A 14,040-nucleotide genomic window follows, 5' to 3' on the forward strand; every position below is an offset into this window, starting at 1 on the left:
ATCGCCTTTATTATGAAGAACCCTCACTGGATGCTATGTCACTTTCTTTTACTACCTTTTACCGATGCTGTTGTTATTGCAATGTTGGCGCTGTGATGCTTCTGCTGGAACCTTAAGATCCCTAAGGGAACTCTCCCAAGGGATTAATAAAGTTATCTCTCTCTCTATCTATCTATCTATCTATCTATCTAATACCAACACAATTGTTGGAACGTTAAGTGATTTAAAATCAGTTATTAATGTTAGTCAAAGTTTCATGACGTCACTTTGAGGAGGAAGCGGTCACTTCCGGTTTTGAGCTAGCTCCGTCCCCTCAGAGTTGTCCTGGGAGACGCTAACAACTGTGCTGAAAACAAAGTACAGTCGGGCACGACTCTAACACACTTGGGGCACTTTTTATTCTATTCGCGCGTGCTTGTGTGTGCGCGGGACAACGCCGCCGCTCGACAACCGTTTTAAAGGACGTTTTGACCCTTTTGGGGGATTATTATGCGCCTAAAAAGAGCCTGAAGCGTCGCCTTCTCGTCCAGGTAAGAAGAGCTAACTTTTTTTTTTTTTTTTAAACGCACGAGCCATTTCGATAGTTTAAGCTAGTTCCGTTCCCGTTCGGTGCAATACATTTTTAAAGATTTTGCGCTGTTATTTTCTCCATTTAGATTTTTTTCAATAACACTTAACTGTCCAACATTTTTGAACAGTCGCAAAACTTTTGCGACAGCAGAAAAAGTTACAGCTGAAGTCGAGCGTTTACGATGCAAATTTATTACGAACGCCTGAGATATGTTGTGAGAGTTCTCAAGACGCTTTTGTGGTTTTGATGCTTTAAATTTTAAATTAAGTTTGGAAGTTGCATATCTTGAACTCCACTGAACGCCGTGTTATGGCACGATCGCAATATTAGAAACACCCAAACAGGTGCCGTTAACTGCCTGCCTTTTGCTTGCAAATGGTTCACCCCCATCCCCCTACTGTACAGTAAACACAGAGATGCCTCCCTAAAATGTTCTATAATTGCTCAAATTAATAGTGTAAAAACTACATACTTGGTCGCGGGCGTGCTGGAGCCTATCCCAGCTGACTCTGGGCGAGAGGCGGGGTACACCCTTAACTGGTTGCCAGCCAATGGCAGGGCACATAGAAACAAACGTTCGCATTCACGTTCACGCCTACGGGCAATTTATAGTCTTTAATTAACTTACAATGCATGTTTTTGGGATGTGGGAGGAAACTGAAGTACCCGGAGAAAACCCACCCAGGCACGGGGAGAACATGCGAACTCCACACAGGCGAGGCCAGATTTGAACCCGGGTCCTCACAACTGCGATGCAGATGTGCTAACCAGTCGGCACACCTAAATCTAAATATATATGCAACATTTGCTATGTGATATAGCAAATTTACATATAGTTTGTTACAGCCTAGACTCAGATGAGCGTTCCTGGCGTTGAACAGCCAAAAGGGGAACCAACTCCGAAATACTGGCTGTGTGTGTGTGTGTGTGTGTGTGTGTGTGTGAGAGAGAGAGAGAGAGAGAGAGAGAGAGAGAGAGAGAGAGAGAGAGAGAGAGAGAGAGAGAGAGGCGCGGGGGGATCCTGCGACAATTGAGCTTTGTTTGAGATCCTACTTTTTCGTCCTCTTTGGAGGCACCGCTGGGATCACAGGAAACATTTTTATTTATACACAACCACATTGGTCACGTGATATTTGCAGTTCATTCTTTTAATCAATGCAAACAATTAAACACACCTGTATTTCATTATAGGCTTCAACTCTATTACAATTGAAAGCTTGTCGACACCCCACTTCCTCTCACATTATCAGAAAAACAATAAACAAATGATCATTTCAAAATGTCACAACATTTTTCAATGATTCATCAACAATAATTGTTCCATGTTTCTTTACTTTAATTTACTTCCTGGTCTTGTCAACACACCTTCCACTATATTCTCTGTTGGACAATATTCCAAACTTATTTTTCCATTATTTACATTTGAGCGTGCAAAATAATATTTAATATCCATGTGTTTGCATCTTTTTCTGTGTACAGGGTTGTTATAGAATGCTATTGTACCCTGATTATCTTCAGTAGTTTAGGTTGCTCATACTGATATTTGTCAATTCCTTCTAATAGTTGCACCAAATACAGAGGTTCTTGCATTGTTGAAGCGAATGCAATGTACTATACATGTTGACAATGGCACAGCTGGTTGCATTTTAGTTTTCCATGAAATCAGTGGTCCATTTTGATTTAGATTTACACAATAACCCAATACACTGCATCTGTCGGTTACATCTGCAGCCCAATCTAAATCGCTGCATGCACAAATTCTTAGTCTACGGGGCTCTAGACTAACTTTTGCATTTGGAGCACTAGTGCGACGCAGGGCACATGATTTGGTCGCACCATCGTGGCATACCATAGTTTCATATGACGTAAAGATTGACAGCGACTCGAGATATGATATTTGCAAAATATTTTACAAGGAAAGAGAAGTTTGTCTTGCAGCAAGCAGTGGCACACAAAACCGGTATCAGTTAGAAAAAAAAAAAAAAAAAAAAAGGCTTTACTTATATTTGATCATTTGTTCAACTAGAGGCACCAGCAGCCAGCTCTTACTCTAGTCCTGGGAAAACCACTTAATTTTGAGCATTACCACAACCATATGATTGACATACATTTAATACAAATTGCATAAGTGTACAACCACCATATAAAAATGTCATTTATGATTATTCATGCAATTTTGATTTGCACAATTGTAAAAAAAAAAAAATGTACCGGCATTACCAGATAACTAGCAACTCTTTATTGCTCAGTGACTGTTTTTCTCAATGTCTTTATGTCTCAAAAGTGTTCTCTGTCAATTGACTGTCTGTTGTCGTACTAGAGCGGCTCCAATTACCAGAGACACATTCCTTGTGTGTTTTTTGGACATACTTGGCAAATAAAGATGATTCTGATTTTGCAATGTATTTACGAGCGAAACAAGCCAATTTACCTATTTAAAATCACAGTTCCAAACAGAACGTGGATAAATCATTACTACTGCAATTATTGCACTTTATTATAAAGGAGACATATTTTGCCAAACCAACTTGTTCTTGTATTTGGGATGTAATATTGTCTCTATGGTGCCTCAGTAAACATGAAAGACAAATTCAAATTGTCCACACGTTCCTGAGTTCCAGACGTTTTTCTGCCAAGAGGCCTGAAATCAGATCGTTCGAATTTCTCGAGCTTATCTATGTCACTAGCAAAGATCTCCGCCTTCCCTTTCCGCTCCCGAGCCAGCCCTGTCAACATAACGTGTGCTCTCACAAGTAGGTCTTCTACACGGAGGCAACCAATTAGAGGAAAGGGGATGGTCATAGCCAAATATGGACAAAGCGGATACATAACTGGGTCAAACAGAAGTAACTGTCAGACGGACTTTTTTTGGACACACATGAAAAAAAGCAAGGTGTTTTTTTAAATGAAATTGAGACTTTTTTACTAAGTCCATGTTAGAGAATCATTCTATGGAGTTCTAAATAGCCAAAATATGGGACCTCAAATTATATATTTTATATATACGGCTCGCAAGCAGGCAACAAAACGTTATGTAGCCTAGCAAGCTAGTGCTAGCACTAACGGTTGTTCGTAAACATGCTGGCGTCCTGTAGAATCGTGCTCTGTTTTGGTGTGTCTGAAGTAATTTAATTTCAATGATGTAATTTAATTACAGTAAGTTAGCAACCATTATTGCTATCATGTTGTAATGTTAGTTTGACCTGACTGATTAGAATACATGACCTGCCTAGAGAATACTTTTGAAGATACTCAGTATACAGTACACAAGTATATACAGTAAATGAACAAGTCATTTAAATAGACACATTGCGCCATCTTGTGATTGGATCGGTGAGCGGTTATTGATTATTATTATTATTTTATTTATTTATATTTTAAAACTCGCTGATCGGCACCAAAAATCCCGATCGTGTAAAAATACATGAACATACCGCAATACTTGAATGAACGTCCTTTTCCGAGCACCGATGACGACCACCACACGTTTTCCCTCATTTTGTTCATTCTGTTCTTTACTAACTTCACTAAAATATAACTCATTTTGGTAAGCCCCATTGAAAGTTTAGTCTGATTTCATCCAGTCAATGACTGTATCTGCTGTTCCTGCTGTGTGCACCTTGGCCTTTTAGGGTCAGTGTGGTGCGATGAATGCTATGAGCTACTCGTTTACTGTAAGCTAAAGAAGAAAAAAAAAGTCGTGGAACAAAGTCTTCAGACTGTAAACTCGTTTTTTATTTTATTCTGATGAATATATGCCACTGAGTATTGTTACATTACCTGTCTGTATGTGTTAGCACGCCATTTGTGTGTGAATATACATTATTTGAAGGTAAATAACTCCCGTGACCAAATGCTAATATTAGCTGGCCTGTCAATAGTGTTTTCCATTAACTGTTAGCATTAAGCTGATGTTCTATAAAATTATGTGTGTCTTGTATTTAAATATAAAATGAGGGTAATATTTTTTGTTGTGCGCTTAGTCTTACAGTAAACTCCAACTGGGGTGTCAGTAAAAGGCTTAAAGCACGCTCAAGGAAGGTAGAATAACATTCTACAGGCTGCAAACTACGAGCTTCTGTATGAGGCTAGTAAGATTAGCTTCGGCTATTGTCTTGAGGCGAACCTGAATGCGTGCCACTTTATCCAGTCAGGTGTTCCTGGTCACAATTTCTCCTTGCAACATCACAACATCCTGTTTTGGATGGTAGGTTTCGGTGATAAAAGAATTTCAGACCAACACTGAAAATGCTGTTTTGGGCCATTTTTGTCCGGCAAAAAATTTCAGTGGCTTAGAAATTTGTAGTGGCCTGAGTAGGCCAGTGTCTGTATGTAGGTGGTGGCCCGACACAGCGGCGTTGTGGCCCTGCTTACTCATTTGGGTTGACATGGCTGACGTGGAAACCACTTTGCGTCCATAAAATCACAAATATCGGGCCGATTGTTCTGAAAATTTCAGAGGTGTAAGTGGGCATACATAGAGATATCCAAATAAATTTGGGTGATGATTGATCACAGTTTTGGGACATTATGTGACGTAATGCTTTCGGCCGGAAGACCCTGTTATGACAGCCAGCAGTGCCCGTCAAAGTCGGCGTCTGTCACACAATGCCACCATGCTCCCGATAGAAATGCCTTTGTAATCCATAGGAATTCTTTTCAGACGTTTTATAGGCATTTGTGATGCAATCAATTCAAAATTGAGCTGACGAAAGCTGTTTATATATGCGGAAATGAATCTGCCAGAATGACCTCGTGGGATGATGTGGCTGTTCTTTTCTCAAGGAGACATTTCAATGATTGATTTTGGAAACAACAAGCCTTCCAACTTGTTTCACTATCACTATTTTCTCTCGTTATTGAAAAAAGAAACCATCTATACTTTCAATATAGACAAAAATAACACTTCAGAAAACAGTAGTTCAATGAGGAAATGTCATCGGCTCCTGTTCGTTACGTGTCAGGCTGTGACAGGCTGACGTATCCAAAATGCGGGCAGGTCAAAATCTGGCTGAAAATTAAATAGTGGTACCTTGAGTTTAATTCATTCCGTAACCATGCTCGTATCTCAAAACATATTTCCCCATTAAAATGAATGGAAGCGCAATCCGTTCCAGTCCCCCCAAAACGCCGCAATTATTTTAACCGTTTTTAAAAATGACAAGTAGCAGTATATTGTAAAATATAGTCCTAAAACCAAAATAGAAGAGAATGTAAAGATAGTAACTGGTTTTATAAAGTGTAATCAACCCAGAAGTCACACACACGTGCAGTGGTTTCATTTGCTTGCCTGTACCTTTAAATGCAACGTATTTCTCTCTCTCTCTCTCTCTCTCTCTCTCTCTCTCTCTCTCTCTCTCTCTCTCTCTCTCTCTCCCCCACGTTCGCTTGACCTCCGCCCCTGCCCTTTCTACTGCTGCAAGCAGGAAATGACTGTCTCTGTCCATGTCATTCTCTTTGTTTTATAGTTAGTTTTCAAGTAAACCCCAACTGGGAGTGGCAATGTACAGCATAATGCGTTTTTTTTTTTTTAAAGAATATTAAATTATTCTGTCAGCCAAAGTGCTGCTTGTTATCAAGTGAGTGGAGCCTCCTGCCGCCATACAGCACTCGTTTCTCAAGTTTGGGCTCGCAAGTCAAAGCAAAAACTGTATTTCATCCAACAACGAGTCTAAAAAAAAATAAAAAATGCAGACATCAAGTCCAGCACTATAGATTAAATGTCAAAATGTACATAATTAGCTAGGTCCTCTAATGTAACTGCAGCAACTTTAATACATTACCCACAAATATTCATTTACGGCACTGCTAGAGAAGCATGGATGTAAACATCACTGTACATTACACTACATTCTTATGCACTCAACAGCAGTGTACATTTCTTCTTTCTTTCTTATAATACATACAACACGAGCCATTGCTGTTGTCATCGCCATGGTAACGAGTGTATGCAGTCACGTTTGAGTTGACAAGATAAAGCCCACTGATCGTAAAAGATGGGATGCGGTGGTATCGAAAGATTTTATTGCAGTAGTCTGACATAGTGCAATCGTGAAAGTCCAAATTTGTCGTGTTGTGTGTCTCAGACGTGTTGTCTGTCCCACAACGCTGCCATGTTTAAAAACATCCATCCATCCATTTTCTGAGCCGCTTCTCCTCACTAGGGTCGCGGGCGTGCTGGAGCCTATCCCAGCTGTCATCGGGCAGGAGGCGGGGTACACCCTGAACTGGTTGCCAGCCAATCGCAGGGCACATAGGAACAAACAACCATTCGCACTCACAGTCATGCCTACGGGCAATTTAGAGTCTCCAATTCATGCATGTTTTTGGGATGTGGGAGGAAACCGGAGTACCCGGAGAAAACCCACGCAGGCACGGGGAGAACATGCAAACTCCACACAGGCGGGGACGGGGCTCGAACCCCGCACCTCAGAACTGTGAGGCTGACGCTCTAACCAGTCGGCCACCGTGCCGCCTGTTTAAAAACAAAAATAAAAAATTAGGTTTGGGCGGTTCCTGGGGGGCGTTTGTCCCGGTTCCGTTTGGTTCCTGCCGGCTTAACTTGGGCTCGCTTTCGTGCCTATGACCGTTTTTTTTTTTTTTGTGTTTTTTTTTTTTGGGGGGGGTGGATGGCTCTTGCGTTGGGCCCTGTTGGTGCCCCCATGCTCTCCGAGGGTGATGGGGGCGGTGGCAGCGGTGGGGCCCACTGTGGGGGGGAGTTGGGCGTGGGGGGCGGTGGTGCAGTGCCCGTGCCCCTCCCCTTGGGTCTGGTCTGGGTGCTTCGGTCAGGCTCGGGACTTCCCTGGGTGGTGGGTGGCGTCCCCCTGGTTGGGTCCCCTGCTGGACGGGCTCGCTGACTTAACCCTCCCCCTTATTGGAAGGGGGAGGGGGGTGTAGCTGACCCTTCCTCGATGTGCCGGCTCAGCAACTCCGTACACTAGTTGACGAACATGCATGTGATACGGTTCGATAGAAACAGTATAGACTTTAATTACTTATGCTGGAATCACTAATAACAGGTTGTACTAACATCAACTCAGGTTCTTACAGGTGTTTAGACACTAAAAAAGAATCCCAGTGCACCACTCCACAGTAGGACTGCCTTGCTCATTTTCTCACATCTTGTCCTCACCGGGTGTCTCTACCCCCCACCCCTCAATTCCCCAATCTACAAATAACTGTTGTAATGTTACTTGTGTTCAAATATCTAGGCTGTGGTTTTCACCCCATAGTCCCCCTTGTCCACTCTGTCTCTCTGTCTGTCCCCTAGAACCCTGCCTTTCTGTCTGCTCGTCTGCATTTTCAATAAACATCAGAATTAGGGTTGGGCATCGAGAACAGATTGGAACCGGGACTAACCTTCTGGTTCTCCCAGAATTTCGGTTCCCAGTTTCGATGCCTAGTCCTCCAGCCGCGAAGAAGTGGCGAAAATCAATGAAGAAGCGGCGTAAACCAATGAAGAAGAACGCGCACAATGACGTGCTTGTGCCCTACGGTGGTGGCGGCGAACAAAAATGTGTCTTAACTTTTTTATAATTAATGACCGGTCGCCTCAGTTCAACACTTGGAATAAGATTACATTGTCCAAAGGCGGCTTTCACGATGTGTAGTGTCTGACGCGCTCCGAGCCCAAGCCAACACCGCGCGGAGCTTCAGTGAAGTCAACTCGCAGTCAATTGGGTGGTGAAACAATAAAATGTCTATGCCAACATTGAGGCAGCTAACAAGGTAAAGGATTGCTTGCACTTTTGCACTGAAGATTTTTAGTGTTTATTTTAGTCTTCAAACCAACATAACCGCCAATGACAAAAAAAAAAAGCTTAACATTGGGCTAAAACTTCAGCCTAGCAACTTTACATCACAATGAATTGGGACAAAATTCACATAAACGTTGTCTCACAGTATCATAAACACTAACCTTGTGCCTCATTGGTGGGTAGGCAAAGGAATCAGTGTTTTATTGCATAAAAAATAAATGAATTAATAAATAAAACAATCAAAAACAATCACCGGTGCCGTGTGAAGTTACTTTTCCTGCCAAAATGCTGAGTTCCGGTGCGTACCCTTCAAAATAAAATGCTATAAGTTTAAAACAAGAAGTCAAGTTAAAACTTCCACATGTAATCCGTTTGACGTGATGAAACAGAATACAGGAGCAGCTATATAGCTATTTTAACAGTGCTGTCAGTGAAGTCAACGCTCAGTCAACTGGGTGAGTGAAACAATAAAATAAAATAGTTAAAACAGTTAAAATAACTATTTTAACAATGCTATATTTAACTTTTAGCTGAAACATTAATTAATGAATATGAAGTCAATTGGGTTAGTTCCAGACTCATTGCCTTTTAGTTAGTAGGTTTGATTTTGATACTGGTTATAAAGAACCTCGAGTCAAATGTTAATTTTAGTCTACGCTGCGGGCTGCTAAGAAAATGGATGTTCATAATTTGGACACCCTTTATTAAAACCATGCAAACCTTTTTGACCCAGCCCCCTAAAAGAATCTGAATCGAGAATGGTTTGTAACCGGAATCGAACTCAGGAACCGGAATTGAAACCGCTCAAATTCAAACGATGCCCAAACCTAATCAGAATAATTAAAAAAATAAAAAATTAAGCAGAGGGAGTATTTCAAACTCTCGTGTTGCACAGCAAAACTCTTCCAACACAAGGCATACAGATCCACCACCATTCTGCAAGGCCTTGCAGCTGAACAGGACAGTGTAAATTTTTTTTTTAAATATACTGTACACGATGGCGACGTGGAGTAAATGTCTTTTTGCGGAGCTGATCAACGACGTCGTAAGGAATTGGATGGATAAGCAGTATTGAGAGTGGAATCTGAATCGCTAATTTCTCATCAATTGCTATCCCTAGTAATTTTAGTCTTTGGTATTCCCATTCTGTAACCACTTTCACAGAGAGAATGGTTGTCCTTAGCCTCATTTACACAGAAATGCCACAACAGAAGCCTTGAAATATGTACACCTCACAGAACCCAGCAAAGGCACAAAGACGAAAAGGTTTCACACATCATGCTTTCTTCCCAGCAGCCTCATTGCTTGTCGAACCTCTACTAGAATCTTTCATCACATTTACATTTGTTGTCAAGCTGGCCACCCAACAGCCAGTGGCCAGCGCTAGCTACTCCTCTGCTAACATGCTACTTTAGAAAGAGGCAGCATCTTAGGGTGTTAAAGAAAGAGCACAACAATATGCACAACCGTTGTTTTTCAGCAAAAACTTTGTTTTCTCCAGAATATTTCACCAGTCGGTGTGATTTTACTGTATTAGTAACACTGATGACTGGCAAAGGCACAGTGTGCGTTACTGCACGACGAGCCTGTACTCACAACCAGACTTTTAAAGCTGCATGTCGGCCTAAACTGTCTTCCTTCCAGGCAGACACCTGACCCGTGTCTTACTGGCTCCGCCCGCCCGTGACATCACCGCTTTGATCAGCCTTAGCGCCCATGTTCGCACAAAGCCATATATAGCTGCGGCAAGAGCTCACACGCCGAGATACCTAAAGTGTAAACACACCTGCTTGGCTGTCTCTAATAGACTTAAGATGAACGCCACCTGAAGGAGCTCCACCTGCAGCTGCTGTCGCCACTTAATCTGTGGGGTAAGGTCTCATTAATACCCTCTTATAGCTCCCCATACCCCAATATCAATGTTATATCAGACTTGGAAGTTGTGTGCAACCTCCCTAGATTATCTCCCAAGGGATAAAGTCCAACCGCATCGCCAGGCAACGCTGCACTGATAATGCTTCACGGGTTTCATAAAAACACGTGTTAGCGGCTGGGTTGTATAATTGTCTCCCACTTACATGACATGATGCATTCTCTCTGGTACAGGATGGGTATCAAACTAGCATGAAACTAGCTTTTAGATCAGGGGTGTCAAACTTGTTTTGTTGCAGGCCACATTATGGTTTCGCTCAAATGGCCCTCACGACTGTGAACGCCATGTAAATGTAAAGTCCTTTCATTATTTACAAACCCCAATTCCAATGAAGTATGGATGTTGTGGAAAAGTAAATAAAAACAGATTACAATGATTTGCAAACCTTTTCAACCTATATTCAGTTGAATACACCAGTGTTTCTCAATCAGGGCTACGCAAGCACATTGGAGGGGGTACGTGGAAACAGGCTTGGACAGGTGTCACGGAATACATGTACTGGCATTACGTATTCAGGATTGGGGGGAAAAAAAAAGTGTAATTCCATACAGTTACTGAAAAAAGATGTAATCAGATCACAGCTACATTTATTGAAAATGTTGATTATTTCGCAGGATTACCTTTTTAATGTGGGGAGAGAGGCCACTTGTTGATTTGAGCACTCGCCCGCTTTCCCACTAGCGGGCCGAGCAACCTTGTCAGGAGTTTAGCCGAGCAACAAGTGGGTAAATGGTGACAACATAAATTGACAGCAGCCACCACGGCCACTGGCTGAAAAACCGTGGTGCCTTCCCAAAAGCGAAGGAATGGACGGTGACTCTGGATCGTATTCACTGGAAGTCTTATTCATTTTGAATAACAATTACAAAGAAACTGAGCTGTCAGTCATTCGTACTGCTGCTGACTTTGGCTATGGAGGAGCTAGCGTAGCGAGCTACCCCAGCAGCCAGTAGCTAAGTTGTAAGTAAACATTTTACTATGACTATCCTGTCACAAATCACTCGCTGCTTTATTATTTAACACCGTAATACCATTGCTAAACCTGTCACCAGGAATAAAAGATGTTTTCCCACGATGAAGTCACGTAGTTTCATGTCACATGTATCATAATTACATGTCTGCGTGTCTGCGTGCGCTAATATGTAAACCTTAATTTGCCCTCTTTTTTCAATTTCACTCGTTATAACAAACAAGAGTTTTTGGCTCATATGGAAAGGTTTTAAATACTTTATGAAGCTCGTAAATGTAATTTCCCTCACAGGATGAATAAACAATCTTAACCTCTCTCTCTCTCTTTCTGTCTGTCTGTCTGTTTATTTACAGTCCCCTCCAAAAGAATTGGAACAGCAAGGTCAATTCCTTTGTTTTTGTTTTTCAGAGAGACAAAAGTTCAGAATTCCAGCTTTTATTTCATGGTATTTAGATGTTTAACACATCTAGATGTGTTAAACAACTCAGGACATAGCACCTTTTGTTTGAAGCCACCCACTTTTCAAGTGAGCAAAAGTATTGGAACTGAGGTTATTAAATTAACTTAAAGTGAATAACATTTAATATTTGATGGCATAATCTATTTATCAGTCTACCTACCAGCCTACCTACCTACCCAAAGTAAGGTGTTGCCTTCTGGAACAGTTCGAAAACAGCTTTCCTCATACAACTAAGCAATTGTTTCAAATGGAGGGGGGGTTTCATACAACATTGGTTAATGTTAAGAGTTTTATATAACAAAGGCAAGTTTATTATTTCAGCACTGCCAAATGTTACAGAAATCACTGAATGCTGACTCATTACGGCCGTAACACTGACTGTTGGGTGAAAGAAATCCATCGTCCTACATTACTTGCCAGTACGGCGCTGTGTCAGTCCACCGTGACGAAAATTTCCTAAACGAGTTAGATGAAATAAACACTATATAGTCAAAAAAAAGGGAAGAAGCTGCTTGGCGCTTCTTTAATTAGTCTTCCCCGGCTGCCAAGCCGCAGAGGTGAAAGTTCTCCTTGCGTCCGTGTCAAAGCATTGTAAGTCACTAATTATCGCCTCATGGCAATGAATAAACTACATTTCTTACCATGCTTCTTACACAGATTGTTTACATCATCAAGAAGGGAGGGCGAAGAGTGGGTAGGAAAAGACGGAAAAGGATGATGCTAATTGCTAAGCTATTGTTACAAGCAGTCTCAAAACATTGAAATAAGTGACTTGGTGAAACAATTCACTTGTCACAGGTCTGCCATGTTATAACAGAGAGTAACCAAATTTGAACAACAAAATAACAAGGTGTGGCACGGTGGACGTCCGCCTCACAGTTCTGAGGACGGGGGTTCAATCCCCGGCCCCGCGGGTGTGGAGTTTGCATGTTCTCCCCGTGCCTGCGTGGGATTTGGTTTCCTCCCACATCCCAAAAACATGCATACTAGGTTAATTGAAGACTCTAAATTGCCCGTAGGTGTGAATGTGAGTGCGACTGGTTGTTTGTTTCTATGTGCCCTGCGATTGGCTGGCGACCAGTTCAGGGTGTACCCCGCCTCCTGCCCGATGATAGCTGGGATAGGCTCCAGCACGCCCGCGACCCTAGTGAGGAGAAGCGGCTCAGAAAATGGATGGATGGATGGAAAATAACAAGCCAAATAATACGCGTTTGGAGATGTAAATGTAAAATAATTCACGGCTTTGCGAAGACGCTTCCTGAACTGGAAATGAATTAATGTCACTGGAGAAGTAATCTGAGAATAGAGTCAGGTTAAGACAGTGATTTTCAACCAGTATGCCAGGGCACATTAGTGTACCGAGTGCTCTTTAGGTGTGCCATGGGAAATGATAAAATTTTATGTAATTGCTGAACATTTTTTTTATTTACAAAAAATAATGTATCTTTGCTCATCTATTTATGCCCGTGAGGCATCGTGGCAGACAGAAATAAATGCTCTTTGGAAATTGGAAGTTGGAAATCACTGGTTTTCAAGAATATTGGAATACACTACAAAGACATATTTAATGTTAAAAATGATGAAGATTACTGTTTTTTGCAAATATTCTCTCATTTTGAATTTGGGGCCTGCAACGCATTCCAAAAAAGCTGGGACACGGGCAAAAAAAAAGGTAGTGGAATGCTAAAAAAAAAAACACCTGCTTGGAACATTCCACAGGTGAACACGTTAATTTGCTACGAGGTAGTTAGGGCGGAGCATAATGGCGTGCAATGAGCATTCCCCTTAGTTCCTGTCACTCGAACAGCAGAAAGCAACAAGGTTGGGGGATTGTTCAATGTAGATGTTTATTCTTTTATTTATTTACTTTTTTTAAAATGTGTTTTACAATATAGTGTACACAACTGTGTGCTGGCCGTGGATTTTTGCTTGCGTCATAACAACATCCTGTTTCAGCTGTTTAATTTTGGAGACAAAAGTCTTTCAGTATGAAACCTAAAAAGCACTTTTGGGCCATTTTCCACTGAAACATTTTGGCGGCCGAAGTTTTGGTGCATCACTAGCAAAAATGTTAATTGTTTTCCAAAGTAAAAGAAGTTTGCGAATGTATTATCTTTATGAAACACAAAGATATTCTGCTTCATTATTACAATAAATATAATTGTTAGTTTACTGTTCAAAGGCTGAAATTCCAAGGATTTTGGGCAATTTTAAGTGAAACAAGACTTCTAAACGATTAATTGATGATCAAAAATCTTTATTAATTTGGTAGTCGATATTTGTGGATTAATCGATTAATTGCTTCTCTGGGCCCGAGCTCATCTAAAATGGACTGATGCAAAGTGGAAA

The 14,040-nt window shown here is 41.4% G+C and overlaps 1 protein-coding gene across 14 annotated transcripts in view; it reads left to right on the forward strand.

The window, feature by feature from the left end:
* The first annotated feature begins 295 nt into the window (after positions 1–295).
* Positions 296–14,040, forward strand: part of LOC133474115 (A-kinase anchor protein 13) — a 226,047-nt gene continuing 212,302 nt past the window's right edge. For 8 of the 14 annotated variants that reach the window (XM_061765450.1, XM_061765455.1, XM_061765452.1 and 5 more), the window contains exon 1: positions 297–530. The gene's annotated coding sequence lies outside the window, so the exon portion shown is untranslated. Of the gene's footprint in view, positions 531–9,880; positions 10,200–14,040 lie in introns of those variants that run through there. The other 6 variants (XR_009787354.1, XR_009787353.1, XM_061765461.1 and 3 more) reach the window with 3 other exon arrangements.

This window comes from Phyllopteryx taeniolatus, chromosome 2, assembly GCF_024500385.1.
Source record: "Phyllopteryx taeniolatus isolate TA_2022b chromosome 2, UOR_Ptae_1.2, whole genome shotgun sequence".
Taxonomy (NCBI): domain Eukaryota; kingdom Metazoa; phylum Chordata; class Actinopteri; order Syngnathiformes; family Syngnathidae; genus Phyllopteryx; species Phyllopteryx taeniolatus.